This window comes from Tursiops truncatus, chromosome 1 (genome assembly GCF_011762595.2).
Source record: "Tursiops truncatus isolate mTurTru1 chromosome 1, mTurTru1.mat.Y, whole genome shotgun sequence".
In the NCBI taxonomy this organism is placed as follows: Eukaryota; Metazoa; Chordata; class Mammalia; order Artiodactyla; family Delphinidae; genus Tursiops; species Tursiops truncatus.
The window spans coordinates 39,844,060-39,857,053 of NC_047034.1; the positions used below are offsets into that span (position 1 = coordinate 39,844,060).

Consider the following 12,994-nt stretch of genomic DNA (forward strand, 5'->3'; position numbering starts at 1 on the left):
TTGTGAGAGACTCGGGTGGTCTCTGCTGGAGGTTGGGGGCCCTAAGTGTAGTTCAGGGCAGTGCAACTCGAAGGGTCACTCCCGGGACCACTAGTGCCGCTGGCCCCAGATCTACTGAATCAGGACCTCTGGTGTGGGGACCTCAGGAGTTGCCACATGCTCCCCAAAGACGAGAAACACTGGTATCAGGTACAAGCATGGCAGCCCGGACAAATGGAGTCCAGCGTGAGAACTGGCTCTCTGCTTTCTGAGGTTTAGTTCTCCTATCTTATAAGGGCATAAAAATAGCATAACTTCCGGTACCGACTTCTAAAGTTATGCAGAGGGTATTAACTAGTGCATGTAAGTGCCTGGGACCTGGCACGAGTACAGTAAACAGCAGCTAGTTTTTCTTTCATTATGATGTTGTTCTCCTGTCTGCATATGGAGAGCAGGCCTACCTACCCTAGCTTTGGAACATTGGGAGTTGGTCAAAAACCTCAGCGTGACCCGAGGAGGCCTCTCTTGAACAGGCTGTCTGGCTGGCCAGGTGCTTTTTGCCACCCAGCAGGACTGGTGAGTCTGCTTAGCTCACTGTCTTGTGACCCTGAGGGCTTATAGGCAAGAGTTGTCAGGAATCTGGCCTCGACTTGCTCTAGGAAGTATGGCCTCAGATAAGGCTACACACGCATGCTGTCATCACGAGACCAGACAGTGCAAAATCAGTGCCTGGTGCAGGATCTGAAGAAGGAAGGCTGTGGGCACTGGAGGAAGAGTGGATGCAGGAGGGCGAGGTGATAAATAGGTGTGTGTGAAAGGGGAGGGAGCCATGGATTTCCCGGGAGGAGCCAGACACCAGGCAGGGTGGGAGCACAGTCTTGGTGTATATGTTGCCTCTTTGACTTCTTGGTTAGGGCCCTTTAAGCACCTCTGTTCAGCTACCCAGGGAGTAGGAGGTTGCTTAAAGCTGTCATAAAGCTCTGTGCTTGAACCAGCTCTGCCACTGCTCGAGACAGCCGCCCTGAGCAGTTACGAAGAAAACCACGGGAGATGTATGCACACACTGAGCTAATTCCCGGAATGTGCATGTCCTGCCCCGCCCCACTCTTCTGCCGGGAACTTTTAACTGGGTGATGCTGGAGGGGCCCCTCATGGCATTACGACTCCCAGGGCTAGCCGCACGGTGCAACTGGGCAGAGACCGGCCAGCCTCCTCTGGCACAGGGCGGGAAGCGGGGCGCACACACCTCTTCAGAGGACGGAGGCCAAACAAGGCTCTTCCTCAGCTCCTTCCAAGGATTCCCTGGGAGGTAATCTGGTCGCTGGGCCACCATGCCAAGGTGACCCTGCCCCAGAGGGGGAGCCACAGCCCAGTTTGAAGTCCTTGCCTGCTAGGACACAGCCCTGGAGCAGCTGGGATGTGGCGGCCTCACCTGCATGCACAGGTGGCACCTTCCTGGTCTGTTCCTGACTTAGGTTTCCCTCTGCAGTGGGCTTCCCGACCCTAATCCCACCCCAAGCCCTGCAGAGATAACCAACAAGGCTCTGGCATATTCCATGGTGTGCTCTCCTGCCACCCCACCCCACCCAGTGAGGCTCACAAAATGGGGCGAGAAGGCTAACACCCCAGCAAAAGATATGCCAGGCCAGGGGCAAATCAGAGAGAGAGAAAAACCGTCATCTATTCCTGTTGACCTTACATTCAGGTATGTATTTTTGCCAATGATCCCGATTTTTATGACATGATTTATATGTCTTTTTGTTATCTGGATTCTTGAAAAACCACCTAAAATTGTTGATGAAAGACATCTTTTTTAGTGGTAGTCCACTCCTTATTTCAAAGCGGGTGAAATATAACTATGGGAAGAAAATGATCGCCAAGGCAGGGCACAGTCATGTCTAAGGTACATGGAGAGTGCTGGGGTCTTGGTGAGTTGGCCACTGTGCCCCTTCAGCTTCGGTCCCTCTCTCCCTGCCCCCCTCTTCCCCTAGTCCCTGCCTACAGAAGAGGGTCCGATGCTCCTTTGCTCCTCCGGGAGCCCCGCAGAGGCGAGGGAAGAAGGTGTCCCACCTCCTGTTAGCCCCACCCCTGCCTCCATTAAACAAGGCTTCTTGTCACACCTGTCCTCACGTAGCCTCCTGCGGCCCTCCCTGCCCAGCTCGTCCCAGGGTCTGCCATCCTGAGGCTCCCAGACCTTCTGGCTCTCTCCCCTCCCCACACAGGGTTCTTTCCTCTCTGTCTTCCTCTGTCTGACCCGAAGGCCCCAGCATCCTGTTGCATCTGATGCCCTCTTCCACTGAGAGCCCTGCGTGGACTGCCCACTCCTGCTGGTAATTACCCCCAAGCCTGAATCTGCAGCCATGCCCACATCTCTGCGATGGCCTGGAAAGCCTCGGGGCTTCAGGCTTTTTGTGTGTCGCCTCTGTTCTGAGTGGCAGTTAAGCACAGTGCCGGATGCCGGCGCCTGCCCACGTGGGTGTGGGTCTGACACTTACTGTGTGCCCTTGGGCACATCTTCTCGCCTATTTTTGTGGTTGCTATTTTAATTGTGGTAAAACACACATAACTTAAAATTGACCATTTAAACCATTTTTTTTTTTTTTTTTTTTTTGCGGTACGCGGGCCGCTCACTGTCGTGGCCTCTCCCGTTGCGGAGCACAGACTCCGGACGCGCAGGCTCAGCGGCCATGGCTCACGGGCCCAGCCGCTCCGCAGCATGTGGGATCCTCCCGGACTGGGGCTCGAACCCGTGTCCCCTGCATCGGCAGGCGGACTCTCAGCCACTGCGCCACCAGGGAAGCCCCATTTAAGCCATTTTTAAGCGTACAGTTCAGCAGCATTAAGTACATTCACATTGTTGTGCAAATCACCACCACTCATCTCCAGAATTCTTTTTGTCCTGCCAAACTGAAACTCTGGGAAATTCTGTCACATGTACCACATGAATGCACCTTGAGGACATTGTGCTAGGTGAAGTAAGCCAGTTACAAAAGGACAAATGCTGTATGATTCCACTTATATGGGGGTCACTAGAGTAGTCAAATCCATACAGACAGAAAGTGGAACGGTGGGTGCCAGGGGCTGGGCAGAGGGGGAAGTGGGGGGCTGTTGTTTCATGGGTACAGGGTTTCAGTTTTGCAAAATGAAAAGAGTTTTAGAGGTGGATGAACAGCAATGTGAATGTACTTAAACACTATCGAGCTGTACATTTTAAAAAATGGCCAAGATGGTAAATTTTATGTTGTGTGTAATTTACCACAATGAAAAACTCTTAAACTAAAAAAAAAAAAAAAAAACCCAAAGCTGGAAACTCTGTACACCCCTCTCCTCTTTCTGCCTGAGCTTCCTCGTTTGTAAAATAGGAATCATCATGCTACCCAGCTAATAGGGTTGTCATAAGGATTTGCTGGGTAATATATATAAAGGTTTCACATCGTGCCTGGCCGTCTGAGTGCGCTCGTGCCAGCTATTATCATTATTAATGTTTCAGGTTGAGCAGGGCGGGAAGGGGATGAGTCCAAAGATCTATTTTTCAGAGAAAGGGGACAGAGATGGCAGGATGACATGGTGGAGGTGTGTTTTGGGGGAGGGGAGTCTATTCTGGGACGTTGGGAATTCCTCAAGGCTTGTTGACCTGAACATCTGGGTCCCAGCAGAACTACCAACGTCTCCCAGTTATGTAGGCTCTAATCATTTTAAGCTTATGCACAGCAGGCTGGAATTTCTGAGGCTTTTACCTAGCAAAAGGGTGAGCTGAATTCAGTTTTGGTACAAAGCAGATAAGCCGAGTGCAAGAGAGTTTTCTGAATTTCTTAAGAGAATAAACGACCTCCAAGTTCTTCGGCAGGCCTTTCTGGGAATACGGTGGCAAATTGTCTCACCTTCGAGTTGAGTAGATAGATCCTCATAGCAATTTTAAAACATGTATTCATTTTAAAAGAATTACGACAATATAAAATGTAATGACATTTAACAAACAACTCTACTGACAGGAAAAAAAATCACACCCTTGTGAATCCAGGAAGTATAGCCCCCAGTTATATTGGGGGCCTACCCCAGGGAATCCTTGGTCCTGGACTCTGCCCCCCACGCTGTCCCCTCTCTGTGACTGCAGGATGGCAACTGAGCAGAGTCCCCCAATGTTGTGGAAAGATCCAGCTGCAGATGGGCAGCAAAGACTAATGAGGGGTTTTACAGAATCTGCTGGACCAAATGTTTTCTGACATTTGTATTAACTCTCTTGGGTTCTCGCTCCAAGGCCTCTAATGACCTCATTTCCCCTAACTTTCCCCTCTGGCCGGCCTCAGGCAAGCACAGCTGTCTCCTGAGGGAGGGACTGGCGAGTGGGGACCACAGCCTGCTGCTCTTACACCCAATGTCCAGGGTGTGAGCGTGGATGCGGTGGGCTTGCATGGCTGCCTAAGATTAAGAGCTGCGGGACCCCTCAGCACCTCACCCCTTCCCGCTGCCCTCCATCCTCAAGCAGTGGCTGCAGCAGTAATGCTGGGAGCGCTGGAGACATCGGTTTTTCTTCTTTCTTCTTTTATAGCTTTTTGAGGCTTAATCGACATACAATAAACTGTACCTATTTAAAGTATGCACTTTGATAAGTGTGACATATGTAAACCCCATGAAACCACGAGATAATGAACATATCCACCCTCCCCTCCAATTTCCCCCCTCTCCCTCCATATCTCCCTAATCCCCCCCAGGCAGCCATTGATCTGCTTTTTGTCACTATAAATTCATTTCATTTTATAAAATTTTACATAAATGGAATGGTACATTATATACGTTTTTTTGGTCCAGATTCTTTTCACTCAGCTTAATTATTTTGTGATTCATTCATTGTTGCATATATCACTGGCTCATTCCTTTTTGTAGCTGAGTAGTAGTCCATTGTATAAACACCATAATTTGTCCACCTAACGGATGATGGGCATTTGTGTACAGGTCTTTGTGTGGACATATGCTTTCATTTCTTTTGGGTAAATGGCTAGGAGTGGAAGAGCTGTATCACATAAAAGGTACATGTTTATTTAAGAAACTGTCTCACTGTTTTCCAAATTGGTTGTACCATTTTACATCCCCACCAGCAGTGCATGTGAATTCCAGTTGCTCTGCATTCTTGCCAGCCTTTGGCACTGAAGGTCTTTTTTTTTTTTTTTTTTTAATATATTTATTTATTTATTTATTGGCTGCATTTGGTCTTTGTTGCTGCGTGCAGGTTTTCTCTAGTTGCGGCGAGAGGGGCCTACTCTTCATTGAAGTGCATGGGCTTCTCATTGCGGTGACTTCTTTTGTTGCACAGCTCGGGCTCTAGGTGCACGGGCTTCAGTGGTTGTGGCGCACGGGCTCTAGAGCGCAGGCTCAGTAGTTGTGTCGCACGGGCTTAGCTGCTCCGCGGCATGTGGGATCTTCCTGGACCAGGGATCGAACTCATGTCCCCTGCATTGGCAGGCAGATTCTTATCCACTGTGCCACTTATTTTTTAATTAAAAAAAATTTTTGGCCACACTGTGCAGCATGCAGGATCTTATTTCCCCAACCAGGGTTCGAATCCGTGCCCCCTGCAGTGGAAGCGCAGAGTCTTAACCACTGGACAGCCAAGGAAGTCCTGGCACTGAAGGTCTTTAATCACAGACATTCTAATAAGTGTACTTTGTGGTTTTGATTTCCACTTCCCTAACTAAAGATTTTGAGCATCTTTTCATATGCTTATTTGCCATCTGTATATCTTCTTTGGTGGAGTGTCTATTTTTAACATTGGGTTGTTTGTGTCTTTATTATTGAGTTTGGAGAATTTTTAAAAATATAATTTAAACATGAGTCTTTTATCAAATATATGCACTGCAGTCTGTGACTCGTCTTTTAATTCTCTTAATGGCGTCTTACGAAAAGTACAAAATTTTGATTTTAAGAAGTCTAGTTTATCAATTTTTAATTTTACGGATCACGCTCTGGTGTCATGTCTAAGAAATCCTTGCTTAACAGAAGGTCACAAAGGCTTTTTCCTATGAGTTCTTCCAGATATTTTATAGATTTGGTTTTACATTTAGGTTTATGATCCATTTTGAGTTAAATTTTATATATGCTAAAAGGTATGAAACCAAATTTACTTATTTGCATATGTATTTCCAATTTTCCCAGCACCACTTGTTCAAAGGCTATTTTTGCTCAACTGAATTGCCTTTGCACCTTTGCAGAATATTACTTATGCATTGGATTCTAGGACTGCCTAACAAAGTACCACAAACTTGATGGCTTAATACAACAGAAATGTAACTCTCTCCCAGTTCTGGAGGTCAGAAGTCCAAAACCAAGGTATTGGCAGGCAGCACTCCCTCTGGAGGCTCTAGGGGAGAATCCTCTCTTGCCTCTTCCAGCTTCTGGTGGCTCCAGACATTCCTTGGTTTGTGGCAGCGTAACTCCAATCTCTGCTTCTGTCTTTACCTGGCCTTCTCCCCAAGTATCTCTGTGTCTTCCCTTCTTCTTATAAGGATAACTGTCATTGCGTTTAGGGCCAATCCTTAATCCAGAATGACCTCATCTTAAGATCCGTAACTTAATTACGTCTGCACAGACCCTTTTCCCAAATAAGGTCACAGTCACAAGTTCCAGGTAGACATATGATTTTCATGGAGGGGGACAGGAGTCACCGCACTACTGGCATCTAAGTGTGGCTCTATTTGGTTTCTATAGCTTTATAGTAAGTCTTTTTTGGGGGGCTGCGTTGGGTCTTCATTGCTGCACGTGGGCTTTCTCTAGTTGCTGTGAGCGGGGGCTACTCTTCGTTGCGGTGCGCTGGCTTCTCATTGCAGTGGCTTCTCTTGTTGCTGAGCACAGGCTCTAGGTGCACGGGCTTCAGTAATTGCGGTGCATTGGCTCAGTGGTTGTGGTACACAGATTTAGTTGCTCCATGGCATGTGGGATCTCCCCAGACCAGGGATCGAACCTGTGTTCCCCTGCATTGGCAAGCGGATTCTTAACCACTGCGCCACCAGGGAAGTCCTATAATAAGTCTTGAAATCAAGTAGTGTTAGTCCTCCAACTTTGTTCTTTTTCAAAGTCGTTTTGGCTATTCTAGGTCCTTCGTATTTTCATGTGAATTTTGCAATCAGCCTGTCAGTTTCTACGAAAAAGGACTAGTGGGATTTTGGGGAGATTGTGTTGAATCTATTTGGAGAGAATTAACAGCTTAACAACATTGAGTCTTCCAAAATATAACCAAAGTATATCTCTCCATTTATTTAGATCTTCTTTAATTTCCCCCAGCAATGTTTTATAGTTTTTAACATACAGGTATTTCTCATCTATTGTCATGTTTATCCCTATTTCATATTTTTTGATGCTATTGAAGAGGATATTGTTATTTTAAGTTCAATTCTGTTTGTTCACTGATAGTGTGTAGAAATCCAATTGATTTGTGGATATTTACCTGTATCTTACAATCTTACTAGACTCACTTATTAGTTTTAGTGACTTTTTTATAGAGTCAGTCAGATTTTCTTCATAGATGATCATATCATCTGAGCATAAAAACAGTTTTACTTCTTCCTTTCCAGTTTGGATTTCTTTTCTTTGCCTTCCGCATTGGTTGGAAACTCCAATGCAATGTTGGTAAAAGTAGTGAGCGTGGACATTCTGCTGTGTACCTGATCTTAGGGGGAAAGTATTCAGTCTTTCACTACTAAGTATGATGTTAGTTATAGGTACGGTGACCAACTGTCCCAGATTTCCCAGAACTGAGGGATTTCCTGGGGTGTACCACTTTCAGTGCTAAAACTGGGGTAGCCCCAGGCAAACTAGGACAATTGATCACCTAATTGTGGGGTCAGTTTCAACGATTTTTTTCTCCTTATCATAGGTTGTATTTTCCTATTTCTTTACACGAGTGGTAATTTTGTTTTGGATGCCAGACATGGGGAGTTTTACTTTGATGGGTGCTAGATATTTTTGTATTCACATAAATGCCCTTGAACTTGTTGCAGGATGCAGCAGTTTTATCCTTTCAGGTCTTTAAGATTTGTTAGGTGAGATGAAAGCAGTATTTAGTCTAGCGCTAATTGTTTTTCACTACTGAAGCAAGACCCTTCTGAGTAATCTCCCCATAAATTATGAATTTCTTCCCTGGGTAATTTGATAGTTTCAGACTTGACTGAAGTTGACCTCTACTGTACCCTATTTGGAGAATATGTATTAAATAACACCATCTCAGAGAACTGGGAGATAGAATTTGGAGACTAAGATATACCCTTAGAAATAAGATTGAAATAAAACTCTGAGGATTTAGGTGACATTATTCTGAATGTTTTAGCTTACTTACAGATTTCTGCATTGCCTTTCCTGAAATCAGCTTCAGAAGGTCCTTATCAAGATCTGTTACCTCGAAGTTTATTCTACCAAAACCTTGAAAAGAAAGACACATCCTTAATGCTACAATACCTGAGACAGAAGTATAAATGTGGGAATATTACTCTGTACTTTGTAGTAATGGGGATGGAAACTGGGAAAATAAAATAAAAAATATAAAGTCAAAAAAAATTATGAATTTTTCCAGTCTGGTGGGAGTAGGAAGTATTCCCGGCCCTGTGTGAGCTCTGGGCACTCTTTCCTTCATCTTTTTGGGTGGTTATTTCCCCAGCCACGGGTAGTTGCCTTACACACATATGCTGATCTGCGCTCTGCTGAAAATTTGATTTCCAGGGTTTTCTCTGTGTAACTCTCTCCTCTTAGATACTCTCTTGTATGTACTATAGCTGCCTGGGTCTCCCCAGACCCCCAGCTCCTTCTCCCCATTCATAAATACTGCTGGGTTCCACCTCGGTTCCCCTTCCCTGCACTGTGGCTTAGACATTCTCTCAAGGCTGTAAACTGGGGCATCTCTTGGGTATCACTGACCTTTGTTGCCTGATGTCTGGTGTCTTAGAAGCCTCATTTCCTATGTCCCTCCGTCAGGCTAGGAGCTCCCAGGAGGTGTTATGCTTGCTCTTATCAGGCTGGGTGCTGCTCAAGCACAGGTAAGACCTGAGCCTCCTCCTTCCTCCTTATCCTTTCTTCAAAGCATATTTAAGTCCATCACATTTTACTGCCTGGTTATTCTCCCCCAAATACCCGTTTGCTTTCATGTGTCACAAATTCTGCTTCAATCCCTTCAGATTGCCCTTTCTTGCCTTGATTGTTCCTGAGGCCACACATCCTCCAGGAAGTCTTCCTGGATGGAGTGAGATAGATGATGCATCTCCTTGCCACACCATCTGCCCATGAGTTTATGAATCCTTTTCCCCTTGTTTACCGTTGTCACAGCAGCTCCTCAGAACTCCCATCCCCAATCTGCACACCTTCAAAGGGTGCCCTGCACTTGCATTCCCCTAGAGTCGTGCAACACTCAGCCCTAAGGAAGGGTTTGAAAGTAGACACTCCATGGGCTTCCTCATTTTTAATCTCCAATCACATCATCGCTCTGCTTGGAATGCTCTTCTGCACATTCTCCTGTCGAAATTCTACTCAAGTCCCAGTTAAATGGGGCCTCAGTGAAACCATCCCGGGTCCCACAAGCTGTGGTAGTGACTTCTTTCTCTGCCCTCCCATGATCTCATCAGAGTCTGCCTTTGAACACCGCTGGTTGTGTCCGGGCCTTTCTCCCTGACTAGAGTGTGCCTTTCATGAAGACAGGGGCCATGAAATACTCATTTCTGTATTCCTGGCTCTTAATACAGGGCCTGGCCTGGCAGGAGCTCAGTGATTGAGGAGTAAATGACCAGATGAACTGAGGTCAAATGGAAGCTGCAGACAGCAGACATCCTCAGCCCTTCCGGGAAAGTCTCGGGTGTAGCAAATCAGAGTTCTTTAGGGGCTCAAGGCAGGCTAAGGAGGGGGGCACTTTGGGCCATTAGGGTACATGGGTCAGCTCCGGGCAAAGCCAGGGGAGTGGCAAGACTCAGTTCAACGTCCAGCCTGCCGTGTTGACATCATCATGTTGCTGGACATTAAAACCTTGTGGAGGAATGCTCAGTGAGTTTGTGAAAGAGGACACCCACCACGTTCACCTGCACATGCTTGTGTGTGTATAGGGACCACTTAGGCAAACGCAGGAATTACCACACAAGGTCACATCCACACGTAAATGCGCAGATGTGCACTTGGATTGCCAGGCGTGTAGAGATGCACGCGAGGCTTACATGAACACACACACACACACACACACACACAGACACAGGCTCAGCAGTCTTTGAGAGCCCACGAAACACAGCGAGTGTGATCACAGTTGTTAAAGGGCGGGGAAGTGAGAGCCCGGAGCATGGGCTGTCTCCTGACAACCAAAGCCAAAGGATGCTTGGAGGGGCTGAACACTGAACGCCTTCTTTTCCTCTTTTCCAGAAAGTAGTCTGGGACTTTAGCTAGACCCTTGCAGCTTTGCGCCCGTAAGGAAACACAGCGTCTGATGCTCAGCAGCTGGAAAGAGCAAGGGTGTATGTGGGTGTGGGTGTGTGTGTGTGTGTGTGTGTGTGTGTGTGTGTGTGTCCTCTGCCCAGGAGCTCCCCAAGGGCAGGGAGCGTGTCTTCTACAATGAGGCTGAGCCTATCTTGAGGGAAGACCCTGCCTCCCTTGGGCTCCTCCCAAGGGAACAGGCATTGCTTCCTCCTCACCTTCCCACATCTGGAGGGCCCCGGAGCAGCGGTTCTGACCTGGGTTTCTCACTGACTTGTTGCACACTCTCCCCTACAGATCTTGGGAAATCCTGGCCGCCGAGGCCCCAGCGAGCCACCAACCTTCGGGATTCAATCACTGGAGGCCTGGGCAGTGATTCTGTTCAGTCCCCGCTGCAGGGCCCCCAGGGCCGGTGCGCTCAGGTGTCCTGGCAGATCGGAATCGCTAGGGAGTTGTAGAGAACCTGAGGTCTCCTCCATAATTTACATCCTTGCTCCTCCCTGGACAGGATCACATGGCCCCGGACAAAGTGGGTGAACACTATGCCGGGGGAACCTGATCTCCTAGGTCAGGTAACAACAACAAGGCGAACAATGCAAGGATTACCCTGAACTCTGGCCAGAGCTCAGGGAGATCCGGAGCCGGAGCCGGCAGGAGGCCAGTGACCTGACAGGGCCGCTTAAGCTCAGCAGTGGCCTTTCACTTGCCGGGGGTGGAGGGTAATTAGGGAACAGGAAGCTGAATGCTCTGGGAGCCTTAGGAGAAAGAAGGCGGCTCTGTTTTGCCCAACCTCACTAGCCTGTGGGGCTGCTGAATGAGGTTACTCCGGTGTGTGTGCCTCACTCCCCACCCTGTCTCTGCTGTTGACCAAACTGGAGTGTCTGCTGATCGTGCCTGTTCCTTGTTCTCTACCTGTGCTCCGGGCTCATCCCCTCCCCGTGTCCCATGCCTTGGTTCTCCTGCATCCGCACCCTTCTCTCTCCACTGGCTCCATTCCTTCAATGTATAAACACACCTGGGACTTGGGTATCTTAAATTCCCCTTTGTCCCTCCAGTCACCAGCCCCCTTCTCTCCTTTCCTTCCTGGATCAGCCACTGGAAAGAGACTGAGGGCAACACGCCCTCCACGCTGCACCCTGCCCACATTCCACTTGTCTCCACCTGCTCCACTGACACAGAGACACCCCCATGATTTATATACCCACAAACTCTCCTGGGCACCTGAATGTTCCACAGGCAGACTCTGAATTTGTTATTCATTCATCAAACGTTTGTAAAATACTTTCTTTGTGACAGACATTGAGCAATAAGGTGAGTACAATGAGGGTTAAAGAGCTTATTTGATGGTAAACCAAGCCTTACTGATCTGATTATTAAGGAATGTAACTGAAATCTGCCCAGAATGTTATGAGAGCCCAGGGAAGTGCATCAAACTGGGAGGGGAGGAGCAACCGGTCATAGTAGTCTTTCTGGAGGAATTGGGTTGGAACTGAGTTTTAAATGATGTATGAGAAGTGGGTAGAAGAAATTGGGATTCTGACTGCAGGACTCTTTCAATTTTAAGTGACAGGACTAACTTAAGCAAACCAGGACTATATAACTTGGCTGACCAGGTGAAGTGGCTTCAGAGCCTCAAAACTAGAACCACCATATGACCCAGCAATCCCACCACTGGGCATATACACTGAGAACACCATAATTCAAAAAGAGTCATGTACCACAATGTTCATTGCAACACAATTCACAATAGCCAGGACATGGAAACAACCTAAATGTCCATCGACAGATGAATGGGTAAAGAAGATGTGGCACATATATACAGTGGAATATTACTCAGCCATAAAAAGAAACGAAGTCGAGTAACTTGTAGTGAGGTGGATGGACCTAGGGTCTGTCATACAGAGTGAAGTAAGTCAGAAAGAGAAAAACAAATACTGTATGCTAACGCATATATATGGAATCTAAAAAAAAAAAAAAATGGTACTGATGAACCTAGTGGCAGGGCAGGAATAAAGAGGTCGACATAGAAAATGGACTTCAGGACATGGGGTGGGAGGACGAACCTGGGGCGAAGTGAGAGTAGCATCGACATGTATATGCTACGGAATGTAAAATAGTTGGCTGGTGGGAAGCAGCAGCATAGCACAGGGAGATGGGTTCAGTGCTTTGCAATGACCTAGAGGGGTGGGATAGGGAGGATGGGAGGGAGGCTCAAGAGGGAGGGGATATGGGGACATGTGTATGCGTATGGCTGATTCGCTTTGTTGTGCAACAGAGACTAACACAGTACTGTGAAGCAATTATACTCCCATAAAGATGTATAAAAAAAAAAAAAAGCCTTCAGATCTGCTGCTCTTCTTGTCTCTCCCTCTATGTTGGACTCATTCTCTCCTAACCAGTTAAGCTTCCTCTGTGTTTCAGTGGGCAGAAGGAGCATGGCCACAGGAAGTTCCAGGCTTACATCACTTCAGTTTGTTGGCCCTACAAGAAAGAGAAAACTATCCCAGCACCCATGTATGAAATCCCAGAGAAGGGCTCTGATTGGTCCAGATTGGGTCATGTGCCAATCCTGGACCAATCACTG

The 12,994-nt window shown here is 47.3% G+C and overlaps 1 long non-coding RNA gene across 1 annotated transcript; it reads left to right on the forward strand.

Annotated features, from left to right (window-relative positions):
* The first annotated feature begins 616 nt into the window (after positions 1-616).
* On the forward strand, positions 617-12,649 carry LOC117311590 (uncharacterized). Its single transcript, XR_004525845.2, has 3 exons — positions 617-784; positions 1,469-1,684; positions 8,297-12,649. It is a non-coding gene; the product is annotated as an uncharacterized lncRNA (long non-coding RNA).
* The last annotated feature ends 345 nt before the right edge of the window (positions 12,650-12,994 follow it).